Source organism: Panthera uncia, chromosome A2, assembly GCF_023721935.1.
Source record: "Panthera uncia isolate 11264 chromosome A2, Puncia_PCG_1.0, whole genome shotgun sequence".
In the NCBI taxonomy this organism is placed as follows: Eukaryota; Metazoa; Chordata; class Mammalia; order Carnivora; family Felidae; genus Panthera; species Panthera uncia.
This window is the reverse complement of record NC_064816.1, coordinates 6,353,763-6,371,331: the sequence shown is the minus strand read 5'-3', so window position 1 is coordinate 6,371,331 and position 17,569 is coordinate 6,353,763. Positions and strand designations below refer to the sequence as shown.

The following is a 17,569-nucleotide window of genomic DNA, read 5'->3' as shown; positions in this document are numbered from 1 at the left end:
TTCCCTTCCCTTCCCTTCCCTTCCCTTCCCTTCCCTTCCCTTCCCTTCCCTTCCCTTCTGGCTTCTAGAAAGCTTAGAGCTGGGTATATGGGCCATGTCTAGAAACTCAGAGTTATTTTTATAGCATATTTATTTTTTTATTTTTAATATTTTATTTTGTAAGTAATCTCTAAACCCAGTGTGGGGCTCAAACTCACAGCCCCAAGATCAAGAGTTACATGCTCCACCAAGTGAGCCAGCCAAGTGCCCCTGTAGCATATTTCTTTTGACTAATTTTTTCTTGGTAGCCAGCCACCTTCTAGGATATGTCCAAATGGCAGTGGTTTTGTAATGATCCCCCACCTTCCAAGTACCCTTGAGTGCATTTGATTTTGTGCATCTTTACAGAGCAATTTTCCCATAGGTGCCAGCAAAGGGCCAGCACATCCTTGTGGGATACTTCAATGGCTCTCTACCCATTAAACACCCAAGTCCTCAGTGGCATTCAATTTCCTCCATGATCTGGCCCCTGTAATAATTACATATGGGATGATGTAGTCTCAGCAATTGCCACCTCATAAAAATAACATTCCAGGGGAGCCTGGGTGACTCAGTCGGTTAAGTGTCTGACTTGATTTTGGCTCAGGTCATGATCTCACAGTTCATGGGATGGAGCCCTGCATCAGGCTCAGCACTGACAGTGTGAAGCCTGCTTGGAATTCTCTCTCCTTCTTTCTCTGCCCCTCCCCTGCATTCTTGAGTCCTCTCTATCTGAAGGAAAAAAAAAAAAAAAAGAGTGAATAATTCTAGGAGCTGGTATGCAAATACATTATTGATAAAAATGTATCATTTTCTGCTTTAATCAAAACCAACCATCTCAGGATGTGAATTTGGAAGGATACATATTCATAATGGAAGTGGAGGGAGGGTGGAATGCATGGAGTCTTGAGAGAACAAAGGAGGTGACTGAGCATTTTTTCCTCTGCCCTCACACTGGCCTAAGTGGGGGGAGAGAATTGTTGAACCAGCCAATGCTAACATCAAGGCCACTTGACAGAATTGCAATCCACGGGATGGTTAATGGAGCAAGGGTAGGAGGACATCAGTCATGAAAGGGAGAAGTAGAGCAAAGGTCAAGGGACATTTCTGTCCTTCAAATGAATAGGATGCTCTATGCAGTAAACAAGGTAGAAGGGGCACCTGGGTGGCTCGGTCAGTTGAGCATCCAACTTCAACTCAGGTCGTGATCTCATGGTTTGTGAGTTTGAGCCCCGTGTGGGGCTCTCTGCTGTCAGCACTGACCCCGCTTCACATCCTCTGTTCCCCCCTTTCTCTGCCCCTCCCTCTCTCTCTGTCTCAAAAATAAATACACTTTAAAAAGAAAAGAAAAGGTCTCAGTGCTACAGACATACTCTAGAAATATTGGCTGTTCTTATTGCTGTTATTATTTTTATTAATAACAGTATAGTTGTTGTACTAGCCTTTATACTTGATCTTAGCCAAAAGACCAAGAAACAGTGTGGTAGTCTTTATGAAAGAGAAAATATTCAGCTTGGTTTAGGATGTTCCCTTTCCCTTGGTTTCCTGATACACAGGCTGTTAGCTTTTTCAATAGTCACTATTGCAGAAATATGAATGGAGGTTATACATTTGGAATTTTTAAAATTTTTTAATTAAAAATTTTCTTATTGTTTATTATTTCTGAGAGGGAGAGAGAGAGACTGAGAGCAAGCAGGGAAGAGGCAGAGAGAGAGGGAGACACAGACTCGGAAGCAGGCTCCAGGCTCTGAGCTGCCAGCACCAGCACAGAGCCTGACGTGGGGCTCGAACTCACAGACCACGAGATCGTGACCTGAATTTCTGGAAATGGATGGTGGATCCCCACCACACTGCCTGACAGTGTGGATGTACTTAGTACTACCAAACTGGACACTGGAAAATGGTTAAAATGGTACATTTTATGTTATGCATATTTCATTATGATTTAAAAATGAATTAATAAATAAAAAATGTTGAAGAAACTTGCTGATTTGCTTTTTTTATGCTCGTGTCCTTCATGGTGGTTTGAGAAATCAATTGCCCCTCATTTTTCACGCTTCATGGGTGGTTCTTAGGGAACAGAACTCAAGAAGCAGACGGATGAAATAGGTGAAGGGGAGTAAGAAGTACAAACGTCCAGTTATAAAAGAAATAAACCATAAGGACGAAAAGTACAGCAAAGGGAACATAGTCAATAATATTGTAATAACTTTGGTGAAAGATGGTAGCTATACTTGTCATGGTGAGCATTTTTTATTATTATTTTTTTATTTTTTAATGTTTATTTTTGAGAGAGAGACAGAGTATGAGTGGGGGAGGAGCAGAGAGAGAGGGAGACACAGAATTCGAAGCAGGCTCCAGGCTCTGAGCTGTCAGCACAGAGCCCGACATGGGGCTCGAACCCACAAGCTGTGAGATCATGACCTGAGCTGAAGTTGGACGCTTAACCGACTGAGACACCCAGGCGTCCCCACAGTGAGCATTTTTTAATGTATATAATTGGCAAATCACTTTGTCGTACACCTGAAACCAATATAATATTGTATGTCAACAATTGTATGTTTCATCTTTAAAAGAAACCCACAGATGTCTGTGTTCTACCCAAGAATTTCCCATTGAGTAGGTCCAGTATTTGCATTTCTAACATGTCCCCAGGTGATGCTGATATAGCTGTGTGGAGGGGACCACACTTTGAAAACCATTGCTGTAGAAGTTTCTAAAGTATGGTGTAGAATGAGCCCAGCTGGATTCAAATCCTGTATAAAGCCAATGAAGGAGGGGCGCCTGGGTGGCTCAGTCGGTTAAGCCTCCGACTTCGGCTCAGGTCACGATCTCGCGGTATGTGAGTTTGAGCCCCACGTCGGGCTCTGTGCTGACAGCTCAGAGCCTGGAGCCTGTTTCAGATTCTGTGTCTCCCTCTCTCTGTGACCCTCCCCCGTTCATGCTCTGTCTCTCTCTGTCTCAAAAATAAATAAACGTTAAAAAAAAATTAAAAAAAAAAGCCAATGAAGGAAATCCATGAACACGCTTGAGCTTTTGTTTGTTATCTGGGTAATGGAAATGAGAATGTAATATCTACATTCCAGGAATGCATATGAAAAGGAAAAATAAAACACACAGCAGAGTGTGTACTCACTGTTCATATTATTGATATCAGCATCACTGGAATTTAAGAAGATCCTGACACGATTCTTCCTTTTGAGTGGCATGTGTTGGAGGGTGTAGGGGGAAAGGACAGGAAGAATGAGGAAGTGGGAAGGAGAGAGAGAATAGCCATAGAGCAACATCGGTGAGTTGCAAGGAAGACCAACTTGAAATTTCTACTAGGACCCTTGGTTACATTTAGGGGCAAGTTGACTGGGGAGACTGGTCTCCTTTCCTTAAATCTCAGTGCCTCCTTCAAAGGATTGGATTTAGCATTAACAATGTGACCCTAGAGCAGACAGTTTCCCTTCTGTCATACCTGGGAAATAAAGTGGTGCATTGGAGCAGCCTGGAATCCTTAGAGAACTTTAGAAAGTTTCAATTCCTTTCAGTAGGGCATCAGTCGCTGCAAACTTTGGGTGAGGAAAAGGTGTCCACGGAGTCAGTGGCAATTGTGAATCCAGTGCCAGGGGACTTGGGAATATGCCAAGTAGTTAATAAAAATCCGGAGTTCCTTTAGACAACTATTCTCAATCTTGACCGTGGATCAGACTCACTTGAAGGGTTTCTTAAAACACTGGTTGCTGGATGCCACCCCAGAGTTTCAGCATGTCTAAGTGAGGACTGAGAAAGTGCATTTTAGGGACACCCAGGTTCAGTTAGTTGAACGTCCCAATTTCAGCTCAGGTCATGATCTCGCTGTTCATGAATTCGATCCGTGTATCAGGCTCAGGGCTATCAGCGTGGAGTCCACTTCGGATCCTCTTTTCCTCTCTCTCTCTGCCCTTCCCCTGCTCATGCTCTCAATCTCAAAAATAAATAAACATTAAAGAAAAAAAAGCTTTTTAAATAGAGTGTATTTCCAAGAACTCTCCAGGTGATACTTCAGGTAAAAATGGCTGCATCATTTTCAGGTCCCAAGGCAAAATGAAAACGGGGGACCCTTAGCTCATAAATTTCAGAAGGTGAGAGCAAAGCATTAAAGCAAGAGTGGGGTTCTCTGTGACTGCCCAGGCTGTGCACACATGAACCCAGCTCTGGCTGCTGGGCTGGAGACAACATTTTGAGAACCACTACATTAGACTTCCTACTTAATTAACCTAGGACTAACTCTACATGGGAATAATAATAATAATAATAGTAATAGTAAATTGTCCCTTTTCTCCAGAACTTACAAGGGATTTCTGTATCTCCAGGATGACCCCACAGAAGACCACAGGTGATGATGGAAGATGTGGATGTGGAAGACAAATTGACTTTTGAGAATTTCAAGCAGACAGTTATGTGTAGAGTTTCTGGACAAGACACATTTTCTAAGAAGTGACACGGTGTCTTCCTTCCTGGTCTGGTAGGTGTGAGATTGTGTGGATAGGGGAGAGGCGGTCTATTTACAGTTTTTTCTGCCCCTAGAGGTTTTGTCTCCAAAGCTCATTAGCCGATCTTCATTCCAATCCAATTCCTACTTGCCGTGAAGGGAGGAAACTACTGGCTTGTTAATTACCTGACTGGGACAAAAGGAATTTGTCCTTTCCCTCTCCTGCCTCTTTTGTCCCAGAGTTAAAGCTCACAGTCCAGGTCTGATGAAGATGCCCACAGCAGACACCGTCACCATTCACCACGCACCACTCGCTTTTCCAGGAGGCAGTTTGCCAAAACTCAGCCATTTCTGATTGTCTTCATGGTTGTTGCCAATCAACTCTTTTTTTTTTTTAATTTTAAATTTTTTTTTATTTTTGAGGGGGGGGAGGGGCAGAGAGACAGGGAAACACAGAATCTGAAGCAGGCTCCAGTCAGAGCTGTCGGCACAGAGCCCGACGCGAGGCTTGAACCCGCAAACCGTGAGATCATGACCTGAGCCGAAGTTGGTCACTTAACTGACTGAGCCACCCAGATGCCCCACCAGGTGCCCCAATTAAGCAATTATTAATTGGCATAAGTTTAACGCATCACAATCCTTTTTTTTAAGTTTATTTCTTTATTTTGAGAGAGAGAGAGTGGGGGAAAGGCAGAGAGAGAGGAAGAGAGAATCCCAAGTAGGCTCTGCATGATCAGTGCAAAGGGCTTGAGCTTCTGGAACTGTGAATTCATGCCCTGTGCTGAAACCAAGAGTCAGAGGCTTAACCAACTGAGCCACCCAGGCGCCCTGGTAAATTTTTTTTTAAGGGGCACTTCAAAGTTAGTAAGGAAAGATTTTCTTAAGGGGGACTCTTGCAACGGGAAGATCTGCAAAGAATATGCAGAACAGGGGAGGGGTGGGTGAACAAAGCTTTCATATGCAGAGGCCGGTGGCTTGGGAAAGGGACAGGGTGTGTCTTGAAACTCAGCAGACTGCGTTAAATACGTCACTAACAGGAAAGATGAGGCTGGAATGTTCACTTGGAGGCATGTCGGGGAGGGGTGGGGAATCTGGGCCTGACTTGGAGCAAACAAGTTATAGGGGGGAATTTCTCATAAAATTTAAGGTCCAGCCTTCTCAGTCGATTTATCCTAAATTATGTCAAGCTCAGAGTTTGATCAGTTTCATCAAGGTCTCAGCTGGAACATTAGCTCCTCAAAGGGTGCCTGTGTTGGGTCAACTACAGGTCAATTAAAAAAAAAAAAAAAGCCTACAATCGCTAGTTAGGCAGGAAAAAAAAAGTTCCTGTGCTCACCAGCATCAATCACTCACTATCCCTTTACGATTTACTTCTCTTGTCCTCTGTGCAGCTTTCTTACTTGATTTTTCTGCATAATTATTAGTTGTTTCTTCCACATTCCTGACATTTAGAATAGTGTATGGTATACAGTAGGCACTCAATAAATATTTATTCAGTGAATGAGCGCTTGATAAAATACCCTGCAAAGAGGTGCAAAGACTTAGACTCTCATAGGCAGCGAATCACTCTATTGAAATTTCTGAGTCATATCTTTCTGGATATTTAGGAAGTACCAAGTAAGCAGGAATTAGGTTAATCAGGGCGTATTCTTTGTTTTACCAATAAAGGCACCAATAAAGTGCCCTGTGAAAGTGTAGTCAAGGAGAATAGGGCGTGTCTTTTAATCCTTTAGTCCTTTCAGTTGCATTACCAGATAAAAGTCAGTGACCTTGTGAGTTTCTTCAGCCAGAAAGCACGCCGTAGGGTAGAAGTACGTGAACATCAGCCTGGCTCAAGCCCTTACCTTGATAACCTATGGATTTCTGTGTCTTGGTGAGTAATGGAACTTGCGGCAGGGGTTCCCCACTACCCTTCACTTTGTAAGGGAATTTTTAATTTGCAGAACGTTTGCTCTTGACTGAGGGCATCAGGGTGAACTTTGAGGTTGGGGTATCTTGTGAGATGGAATTTTCCAATTATTTATGTTGGGTAGGTTTTGTCCACAGGATATCAGGATGGGCAGTATATTACCTTTTAATCATGAGTTCTATTATCAAGGTCAGCTTTGTCCTTTTCAAGGGAGCTCAACTAAAATTACAATTCCCAATGCTTGAAAATCAAGAGATTGTAAAAAAAATAATGTAACTTCACTAAGATGTTATCTGAAATCAGAACTGAATTGACTACATGAGATGAGTTTTGCCCAGTGTTAATGAAATTTATTTCCCAGATATAACATAACAGGAAAATTAGGTATTAGCTTTGGTTTTAAATGGAAGGGATTTGGTTATAAAAAGAGTACTCTTACAGAATTTGAAGCTGTTTACCTAGATAGAATTCATCTTATTTCAAAAACTCAATATATCTTTTATTGTTGCATATATTTTAGCATTTTTTATCATTTAGTATGTTCACACTAAAAAGTTACTGGAGCGAGTTTTTGTTGCCCGTGAGTGGTCCACAAACAGTTATTACTTGCCTACACTGACCTTGTTACTACTGATAGCTCAGTCCCACAGATTTAATGACAAAAAAAAATTACTAAGTGTCAGGTCCCCTGGAGTTTATAGTCCAGCTATTAAGTGTGATAAATGAGGGTTGATTGTGAATTATTGTAAATGAAAGGATTTCAGGAGAGGACTTGCTTGAAGGGTTCTTGGAAAGAAAAGACCTTGAAGCCGCCATCTTAGAAATGACTACAGGACAGCTAGGGAGCGGGCTGGGGCCCTCGTGGGGCTGGGAATGGGAAAAGCATTGTAGCAAGACGGCTTGTGCGAAATCCCTGGAGCAGCCAGGAGCCTGGAGTGCTCAGGGAACTGAGCAAGACAGGACAGGGCTGAGAACAAAGCAAGAGAGGAGGAAGGTGAGCTAGATAGGGAACCTTGAAAGCAAGATAGGGATTTAATTCTAAGGCTGGGAGGAAGCCATTGTGAGTAGGGGTGGCCCATGATTAGATTATCTTTTTTTATGTTTTTCGTTTTCAAATTTTTTTCATTTAAATTGTAGTTAGTTAACATAGTGTAATACTAGTTTCTGGAGTAGAATTGAGTGATTCATCACTTCCACAGATTTGTGTTTAGAAGAGCTAGCTCTTGGAGGAAGTGAGGACGGAGGGCAGGAAGAACTAGCTTGAGGGGATGGAGATGGGATTAAGGATTAGTCCTAAGCATTTAGGAATGAATGACAGCGATCTAGACACTTGGTTTCAAAGTAGAATGAGGGATGGGGACAGATGTTGGAATGGATTCTTTGGAGACTCATTTCTTTACCCAGGATTCTGGGCACTTGATGTGGCTAGTGATGTGCCAGTGACTAGGTATAGTGTTTAAATAAGAAAAGGCCTCTCTTGTACTTTTGAACATTAGAGTCTAGTGGAAGAGAAAGAATGTAAGTAAGCAAAGAACTAAATATGTAATTATCAATTGTGAAGAAGGCTACTCTTAGTAGAATAGCAGCTCTTAGTAAGAGGAGATTAGCTTTACATGGGGGGCTCACAAAGGTGATTCTGAAAAAATGACATTAAAGAGACCGAAAAACAACAGAATAGAATTATACATGTAGTTGGGGAGATTTTTCTCTAGAGAAAGCACCATTATATGACTGATAGGATTTGGGGGTTGAGAGGGGTGGGGGAGGGGGAGGGGGTGTGGTTTGGATTAGTGTGGGTTTTGACCAATTTCCCCTATCCGGAGTAGTTTTAGTTTCAAGGGATTTGTTGCTGTCTTTGGGGGTGGGGGAGAGAGTGTGACAATATTTTTATTTTATTTTATTTTATTTTATTTATTTTATTTTATATTTTTTTAAAAATGTTTTTTTTTTTTATTATTATTTTTTTTTAACGTTTATTTATTTTTGAGACAGAGAGAGACAGAGCATGAACGGGGGAGGGTCAGAGAGAGAGACACAGAATCTGAAACAGGCCCCAGGCTCTGAGCTGTCAGCACAGAGCCCCATGCGGGGCTCGAACTCACGGACTGCGAGATCGTGACCTGAGCCCAAGTCGGCCGCTTAACCGACTGAGCCACCCAGGCGCCCCATAATGTTTTTTTTTTTAATGTTTATTTTTGAGAGAGAGAGGCAGAGCACAAGAGGAGGAGTGGCAGAGAGAGAAAGAGACACAGAATCGAAAGCAGGTTCCAGCCACTGAGCTCTCAGCCTAGAGCTCCATGTGGGACTTGAACTCACAAACCATGAGATCACGACCTGAGCTAAAGCGGGACACTAAACTGACTGAGCCACCCCGGCGCCCCTAAAATCTTTCCTTTTTTTTTTTTTTTTTTTTAAGGAAGACATCTTGTCTGGAAAGTGAAAGAAGTCATGATGGTGTTGGACTACTTTTGAATTCGTGGCAAAGAGAGGAACGATCCTTCTCATCATTGTCACTATTCCTCTGTGAAGTAAGATATCAGATCATTTGTTGTGGAAGAGGGAAAGTGGAGACCATGTGAAATTCAAAATCCCGGACAAATTGTGAAAAGAGTTTTGGATAACTAGAGGGTTAAATTGCCAGTGGAGCTTTTCCTTTAGTGTTGAAGGCCTGTTTAGAGTAGACAAGACCTCAAATTTTTAGGGCTTCCCATATAACTGGTTAGGTGGGAATCATCCAGGTAGGATAGACAGATGGCTGGAATTATCCAGAGCAGGGGTTACAGCAGGACAGAGAAAGGAACTGGAGGTTTTGGGAAATATATTATTGAAATGATGGGCCATGGCGTTTTATATGTAGTGTCAAGGAAATGGGGGTTATAAATAGCAACGTAATTGGAGGATGGACAGCTTGGATGCCTCTCTGAGGTAAAGGAGCAGGTGCAATACAGATTAAAAAGTGAACAGGGTAGAAATATAGCTACTATGTTCAGGGAGTTCAGGGATGCCCGACTTTTTGCTCTGGAGAGGTTAAGAGTCTTAGTGACGATAAATTCAAGGTTTGTAACTGAGATAAAGAAGCCACGGATGTTTGCTAGTTTATGCCCAAGAACATAGAATCCTCTTGAATCAAGGCAGAGAGTCAAAGAGTAGGAGTCAGGTGCCGATGACTCTAATGAGTCAGGTCTATGTGTTGGTGCCATTGCAGATGACAAACCAGTATAGTTGCTCAACGGAGATGGGATTTTTGACAAATGATGGGTAATGTGGTTTGGTGATATGGTAGATTTGCCTTAGGGATGAGGAAGATCAAGAACCCCTGCCATATTGCTTTGAGGTTGTCCAAGGCAAGGAAAACAAAGACCCAGGATCAAATCGCAAGTTTGCAGGTTCTCTTGTTAATGTTTCTTGATTTCAGAGCCCTGACTGCAGTGGACCATAGATGCAAGAAAAAGAGCATCCTGGGCATGTTTATTCAAAGACTTGCAAAATGGCAGCCACACATCTGTCTTCTGGATTTGGTAAGTTCCTAGGATAGATGCTCTTCACTAGAAATACGCGGTCTCTCCACCCCAGGTGGGTACAGAAGCAGGGAGCTGAGTAGCCACAGAGGAGAACTGGGAAGGCAAGGCTGAAATGCGAGGAGGTGGTGTGGAACTCTACAAACTCTTGGAGCCTCATAATTTGCTCATGTATGATTCAGTGCCCTTTGGGATTTTGGAGGAAAGACAATGCACATCTTGGGGAGATGGAAGAATATTTAAGGGTGGCACTTCATTATCCCATCCTTTTGTTCTGTAAAGTTGGGAAAGATAACTCCATCTTTCTGAGTTTCAGTTTCTGTGCCTAGGAAAATTGAGACTAAATCCATTCCTCGTGGGTATTAAGGCACCCTAGTTTCTGGCTCTGGGGGACAGGGCAGGTTGCTCTAGATAATATGCTTTGTGTGTGTTGTGTGTGTGAATGTGTGTGTGTGTGGGGGGGTGACTCAACTGATGTGGGGCAATTTCTAGGCTCGTGAGTGTCAACAATATTGGATGTGCCTAGACTCCCATGTCACCTTGTCTTTTATCTCTGCCTGTTCTAGACCCTGCTCATGCCCATGCGAGGGTCACAGAGGTGGAAAACATCCACTCTGTGTTACAGGTGAGTCAGGAATCTTTTTCTTTGTCCTACAATACAATTCTTTCCTGGAGTGAATGTGTTTCCTGCCAACACTCTGGAGTGTTAGCCTTAAAAATAAAACTTGTCAGTGATTTTACCAGCAGAAATGGGTTTATTCAGGAATAGCAGAGCATTGCAGTTTGGGACAAGAAAGCTATAGCAAAACTATAGGCAAGTCTGGAGAACAGAGAAGGGGAACCTCTTTCATAGAGGAATGGAGGGAGTTGGAAGGCTCCTATAAGCAAACTATCTATTGAATAAATTGGGAGTTCAATGTATGGTGGCTTTCCATTGGCTAAGTTGAGGCAGTCTCATTCCCTGGGCTGTTGCTTAAGGAGGAGAAAATCTTTTTTCCTCCTGCTGGGGTAGTAAAGGAAGGATTTGCGAGATCTGACTCTTCCGGTTGGGTCTGCAATTGACCACTAGGGGTAGGGGGCGAGAGCTCCCCCTGCTGGCTTCCCAACACCACGTCAGTGAGGTTTCCCTTTGAATTTTCGTAGGAGCCTTACAACCCATCCATGATCTTGAGACCTGATGGCAGCTCAGGGACTTCCAACAAAGTTCTTCCGCTACTCTACTATATACAATTTTTTTTTTCAGTCATATTTGCTGCCTAATGATGTTAGGGGAAGTAAAAGGATATAAAATGTATGGTCATTCTGTGTGGAAAAATATTCATTTAGCAAGTATTTTACCTGCAGTGTGTTCAAGTCTGTGGTGGATCCTGGAGATAGAAAGCGTAAGACTGTAGGGAAGCCTGGGTGGTTCAGTCAGTTAAGTGTGCAACTCTTGATTTCAGCTCAGGTCATGATCTCATGGTTCATGAGTTCGAGCCCTGTGTTGGGCTCTGTGCTGACAGCTCGGAGCCTGGAGGCTGTTTTGGATTCTGTGTCTCCCTCTCTCTCTGCCCCTCCACTGCTATGCTCTCTCTCTCAAAAGTAAATAAACATTAAAAACAATTTTTTAAAAAGAAGTGAGAGGGAAGAGGACTGAGTCCTAGGATTTTGAAATTACTATGAAAGAGGTCTTTCATTCTCAGTGAGGTCACCATGACCCTCTTCCCAAAAATGCTGGTGGGGTTGATTGCTGGTTGAGACAAAATGTGTTAATTATTTTAGAACTCAATAACCTTTGAGGATGTGGCCATGGACTTCACCGAGGAGGAATGGGTGTTGTTGAATCCACGTCAGAGAAAACTGTATAGAGATGTGATGCTGGAGAACTACAGAAACTTGGCATCGCTGGGTAAGGCTGACACAATTCCTTCCTTTATTTATTGAGTTTGAGCATGGATTTCTGGCATGCGTAAGTCCCAGTTACCTTGTGGTATAGGCTATAGGTTTCTTGTAGGTTTTGTTTTGTTTTGTTTAAAGTTGGCTTTTTATTTTCTTTTAAATGCTTATTTATTTTTCAGTGAGGGAGAGACAGCGTGAAGAGCAGAGAGAGAGGGAGACACAGAATCGAAAGCGGGCTCTAGGCTCCGAGCTATCAGCTCAGAGCCCAATGCAGGGCTTGAACTCACAGGCCATGAGATCATGACCTGAGCCAAAGTCGGATGCCCAACTGAGTCAGCCACCCAGGCACCCTTCTTGTAGGTTTTTGTAGATTTTTACATTTAAGAAAAATAGCTTGTATTAAGATATCATTTACCTACCCTAGTTTAGCCATTTAGAGAATACAAAGCAATGTGTTGCGTATGTGTGTCTGTTTTGTGTTTTTAGCACATGCAGAGTTATACCACCATCACCGCTGTCTAATCCCAGAACATTTCCATTGCCTTGCCTACAGGGCATTTCATTCCTCCTCAGTTTCCAGATCCTTGCAATAACTTATAGATTTGTCTATTCTGAATATTTCATATTAATGGAGTCATACCACATGTGGTCTTTTGTGATGTGCTTCTTTCCCATAGCATCATATCTAAGTTCATCCATGTTATAGCATATATCGCTACCTAACTCTTACTTATTGCTGAATAATATTCCGTTGTGTAAACATAACACTTTTTGTTTGTCCATTTACCAGTTGATGGACATTTAGATTTTTGGCACTTGCTACTATGAATAGTGCTGCTACAAATATTCATGTAATACAAGTTTTTCTGTGGACATATGTTTTCATTTGTCTTGGGTATGTGCCTGGGAGTGGAATTGCTGGGTCATTTGGTAACTCTCTGCTTAACATTTTGAAGAACTGCCAGTTTTCCAAGTTGGCTGTATTATTTTACATTCTCTCCAGCAATGTATAAATGTTCCAAAACCTCTACATTCTTGCCAACACTTATTTCTGCCTGTCTTTTTGTTTATAGCTATTTTAATGTTTTTAGAATGGTATCTCATTGTGCTTTTGGTTTGCATTTACTTAATGACTGATGATATTAGGCAACTTTTCATGTGCTTATTGGGCATTTATATATCTTTTTTGGAGAAATATCCTTTCAAATCCTTTGCCCATTTAAGAATTAGATTGCCATTTTTTTTCTGTTGAGTTGTGAATGTTCTTTATGTATTCAGGATACTGATCCCTTATCAGATATATAATTTTGCAAACATTTTCTTACATTCTGTGTGTTGCCTTTTCACTTTTTTTGTGGTATGGCATAAAGGTTTAATTTTAATAAAGTCCAACTTATTTTCTGGACTCTCAATTCTATTCCAATGGTTTATATATTTTTTAAAAGTTGGTTTATTTATTTTGAGAGAGAGAGCACAAATGGGGAAGGGGCAGAGGGAGAGAAAGGGAGAGAGAGAATCCCAAGCAGGCCGCCTGCACTACCAGTGCAGAGCCTGATGTGGGACTCGAACTCACGAATCGTGAGATCATGACCTGAGCCGAAGTTGGATGCTTAACCAACTAAACTACCCAGGTGCCTCTCCAATGGTTTATATTTCTATCTTATGCCAGTTCCATGCTGTTGGTTGCTGTCATAGCTTTGAAGTAAGATTTGAATTGGGAAATGTATGTTCTCCAACTTTGTCTTTGTTAAGATTGTTTTGACTATTCTGGATCCCTTGCATTTTCATATGAATTTTAGAGTAAGCTTGTCAATTTCCACAGAGAATCCAGGTGGGATTCCAATGTGGGAAGCCACATTGAATCTGTAGATCAATCTGGAGAGTTGCTAATTTAGCATTATTAATTATTCCAGTCCATGACCATGGAATGTTCTCTCATTCATAGAGGTCTTTATAAATTTTAATTAATTAATTATATTTAAAATTGAAGTATAATTAACATATATTATATTAGTCTCGGGTGCACAATAGAATGATTTCACAGTTTCATACATACAATGCTCATTAAGATAAGTGCACATACATATGCTTAATCTCCTTTACTATTTCACTCATCCACCCATCTCCCCTCTGGTAACCATCTGTTCTCTGTAATTAAGAATTTGTTTTGGTTTTGGTTTGTCTTTTTTTCTTTGTTTTGTTTCTTAAATTCTACACATGGGTGAAATCATATGGTATTTGTCTTCCTCTGGCTTACTTCACTTAGCATTATACTATCTAGATCTACCCATGTTGTTGCAAGTGGCAAGATTTCATGCTTTTTTATGGTTAATATTCCATTGTATATATATACCACATCTTACTTATTATCCATTTATTTAGTCAATGGACACATGGGTTGCTTCCGTATTTTTGCCATTGTAAATAAGGCTGCAAAAAACATAGAGGTGCAGATATCTTTTTGAATTAGTGTTTTCATTTTCTTTGAGTAAATACCTAGTAGTGGAATTATTGGATCATACGGTAATTCTATTTTTAATGTTTTGAGGAAACTCCATACTGTTTTCCACAGTGGCTGCACCAGTTTACATTCCCACCAACAGTGCAACCCTCTTTTTCCTCACATTCTGACAGATGTGAGGTGATAGCTCATTGTGGTTCTGAATTGCATTTTCTTGATGATTAGTGAAGTTCAGCATCTTTTCATGTGCCTGTTGGCCATCTGTATGTCTTTGGGGAAAAAATATCTATTGGAATGTTTGTTTGCTTGTTTGTTTGTTTTTTTAAGTAGGCTCCTTGCCCAATGTGGTCAAGAGTCACATGCTCTACCAACTGAGCCAGCCAGGCACTACTGTAGTGTCTATCTGGTTTTGGAATCGAATGAATTTGGAAAATTTCCTTCTTCTTCAATTTTTTTTAATAGTTTCAGAATAGATAATCACTCTTTAAATGTTTGGTAGTGCTTTAAGTGTTTGCTGAGCTATCAGCACAGAGCCTGATGCAGGGCTTGAACCCATGAATCGTGAGATCATGACCTGAGCCAAAGTCAGATGCTCAACCGACTGAGCCACCCAGGCTCCACCCCTCTAGTGTACTTTTAATTTAAGTTATTGGGTTCTTCATCTCTGATTGGTCATTTTTATATTTTCTACCCATAGAGATCTGTAGGTTCTGTTAGCAATGTATTGTAATTCTCAATGCCTAAGTCTTCTGTGAAATTTATCCTTAAGCGTTTTCTTTCTGATGCTATCATCAATGGAATTGTTTTCTTAATTTCATTTCCATGATATTCATTGCTGGTATATAGAAATAAAATTGATACATTGTATATGATTTTTTATCTTGTAACCTAATAGTTGTGTGTGTGTGTGTGTGTGTGTGTATTCTTTCAGATTTTCTACTTATAAGCTCATGACATCTGTGAATAGAATTGGCTTTTCTTCTTTCCAAACTGGATAACTTTATATGTATTTTTCCTTGTCTAGTTGCCCTGGATAGAACTCTCAATATAATATTGAATGTAAGTGGCCAGAATGGACATCCTTTTGTTGTTGTTTGTCGTCCATTTAGTCTATTTATAACAGATGATTTTAAATCTTTTCCTACTAAGTTCAAAATGTGGGCCTTTTAAGGGACATTTCGTTTTGGCTGCTTTTCTTAGCCCTGTATGTGTGGTATACTTTGTTTCTTTGCATGTCTCAATTTTCTCATGAAAATAACATTTTAGATGACATATTTTATCAACTCTAGTATCAGATGCCTCTGCCATCAAGATATATTGTTTTTATTATTGGTGCTTATTTGTTTAGTCACCTTTCTAGCTGAATTCCAAAGATTCTGTAATCCCTGCAGTGTTCAGTCACAGACTTTTCTCCTACCTTTTCTCATTAGAAAGTGCTTATTTTCATTTTTAAGCCTGGTTTCCTGGTCATTATAATTTAGTAGTCCAACAATGATTAGTAATGCTTTCTTAAATGCCTTGCCTATGTCTCTTCATGTCTTACTAAGTAGATCTGTGTAAGGAATCATGCCTTTAAGCTTCAGGTAACTTATAAGACAGGTTATTTTTCACTTTCTACTTGGGCAGGGTCCAAAAGTCAACCAAAGCTAAGTGACTTGGGTCTTAGCCATTCCTAGATCTTTCCTGGGCGTGTCCATAGCCTTGCTTGTGCACATAATTCTGGATCTCCAGGAACTTATTGGAGCTTTTCAAATTCCCCAAGGTAATGCCTTGGGGGTAAGAGCTTTTTTCCTGCTGAGCTCTGAGTAGAATCCAATAGCCACAACACTCTGAGAATATAGGTTTTCTAGGGAGCTGCGAGCTGAGAAAAATAATAATGACTGTATTCTGGGGCTGATTCTTTTAACAGAGCCAGATCTCTTTGTTGACTGCAAGGCTGGTGGTTTTTAACCATGATGCCATGGAGCTGAGGAGAGGGGAGTAGAAATAATCTGAAGTTAAAATGTCAAAGACCATCTTCTCTTACCAAAGTTCATTGATTTTTTTTTTCTTGGTTAGACATTTTTCCATTTGTTCTTTAGCTTTGGCTAATTTCTAGAGTTCTGAATTGATTCTATTTGTTTGGTCCATCATTTGTTTTTCCAGTGGGAGAGACGAGCTAAACGGAATCGTCATCCTGTCATTCTGAAAGTTGATCTCCCAAGTGCTTGACTTTTGCTTTGTCAGCTAGAAATTTGTTGTAATCATGTTGCTGCTCCTGAAGTCACACTTACCTATCTTCAGAACCTCAAAGATGAAGTTGTTACCACAGTTTTGTGGTGGTTTTTGTTGTTACCACAGTTTTGTGGTGGTTTTTGTTGTATACTGCATGGGTCTCTCATGTGCATTGTTCCCCATTATAGAAAAGCAGCTCAGCAGACCTGCTCTGATCACCCAGATGCAGCAGGAAGATGAAATGAAATCAGAGACAAGAAATCACCAAGATACTTGTTCAAGTGAGCAGTGGACATATATGAATGTTTTGTACCAGATCTGGTGGGGCTGAGAGGGAGGTATGTTATGAAAAGTCAAACAGGAAATTTAAACCAAATACCCTTTAAACTCGAGGAGAAAGCAGAGACCGTTTGGTGTGGGCTTATTTGTGTAACTTCAGCGTTCTCTAGTATTTGGCTTTTAACCTGTCATACTTTCTTATGTTCTGAAAGAAAGACCTGTCTTGCCTTTTAATATTTACATTTAGAATCACTGTCTAATTCTTCCCATTTTGCATATATAGCCTTGGTCTTTGCCTGTTAACATAATTTTCAGTCATGATAGAACGTTCCTCAGTAAATTATATAAAACACTAAGGCAGGTAAATATCATTCCTTTGATCAAGAATGTATTTTTCTTGCACATTGTCTTCCTAAGGTTAGGGTTTATTTGAAGAGAAGTCCACATGGGTCTTAGTTGTGTCCTAAACATCCCATCATTTAAATTTTTTTTTAATGTTTTATTTTATTTTTGAGACAGAGAGAGACAGAGCATGGACAGGGGAGGGTCAGAGAGAGAGGGAGACACAGAATCTGAATCAGGCTCCAGGCTCTGAGCTCTCAGCACAGAGCCCGACGCGGGGCTCGAACTCACAGACCGTGAGATCATGACCTGAGCTGAAGTTGGAAGCTCAACTGACTGAGCCACCCAGGCGCCCCCATCCCATCATTTTATATTCTAGGTTGTTTCTTACTTGTCTCAGATTGGACTTGGGGTTTACCTGCTTTTGCCAACATATTGTCACCACTTCTTTCCCAAAACTTACTTTCCCCCCAATTTGTTCAGATGGGATA

At 41.0% G+C, this 17,569-nt stretch overlaps 2 protein-coding genes across 2 annotated transcripts in view; one reads left to right on the top strand and one right to left on the bottom strand.

The window, feature by feature from the left end:
• Nucleotides 1-5,989, bottom strand: part of LOC125930582 (olfactory receptor 7G3-like) — an 8,131-nt gene extending 2,142 nt beyond the window's left edge. Inside the window, exon 1 of the mRNA XM_049642462.1 lies at nt 5,971-5,989. The gene's annotated coding sequence lies outside the window, so the exon portion shown is untranslated. The remainder of the gene's footprint in view (nt 1-5,970) is intronic.
• EIF3G (eukaryotic translation initiation factor 3 subunit G) overlaps nt 1-17,569 on the top strand; it is a 767,140-nt gene that overhangs the window by 606,424 nt on the left and 143,147 nt on the right. The window lies entirely within an intron of this gene.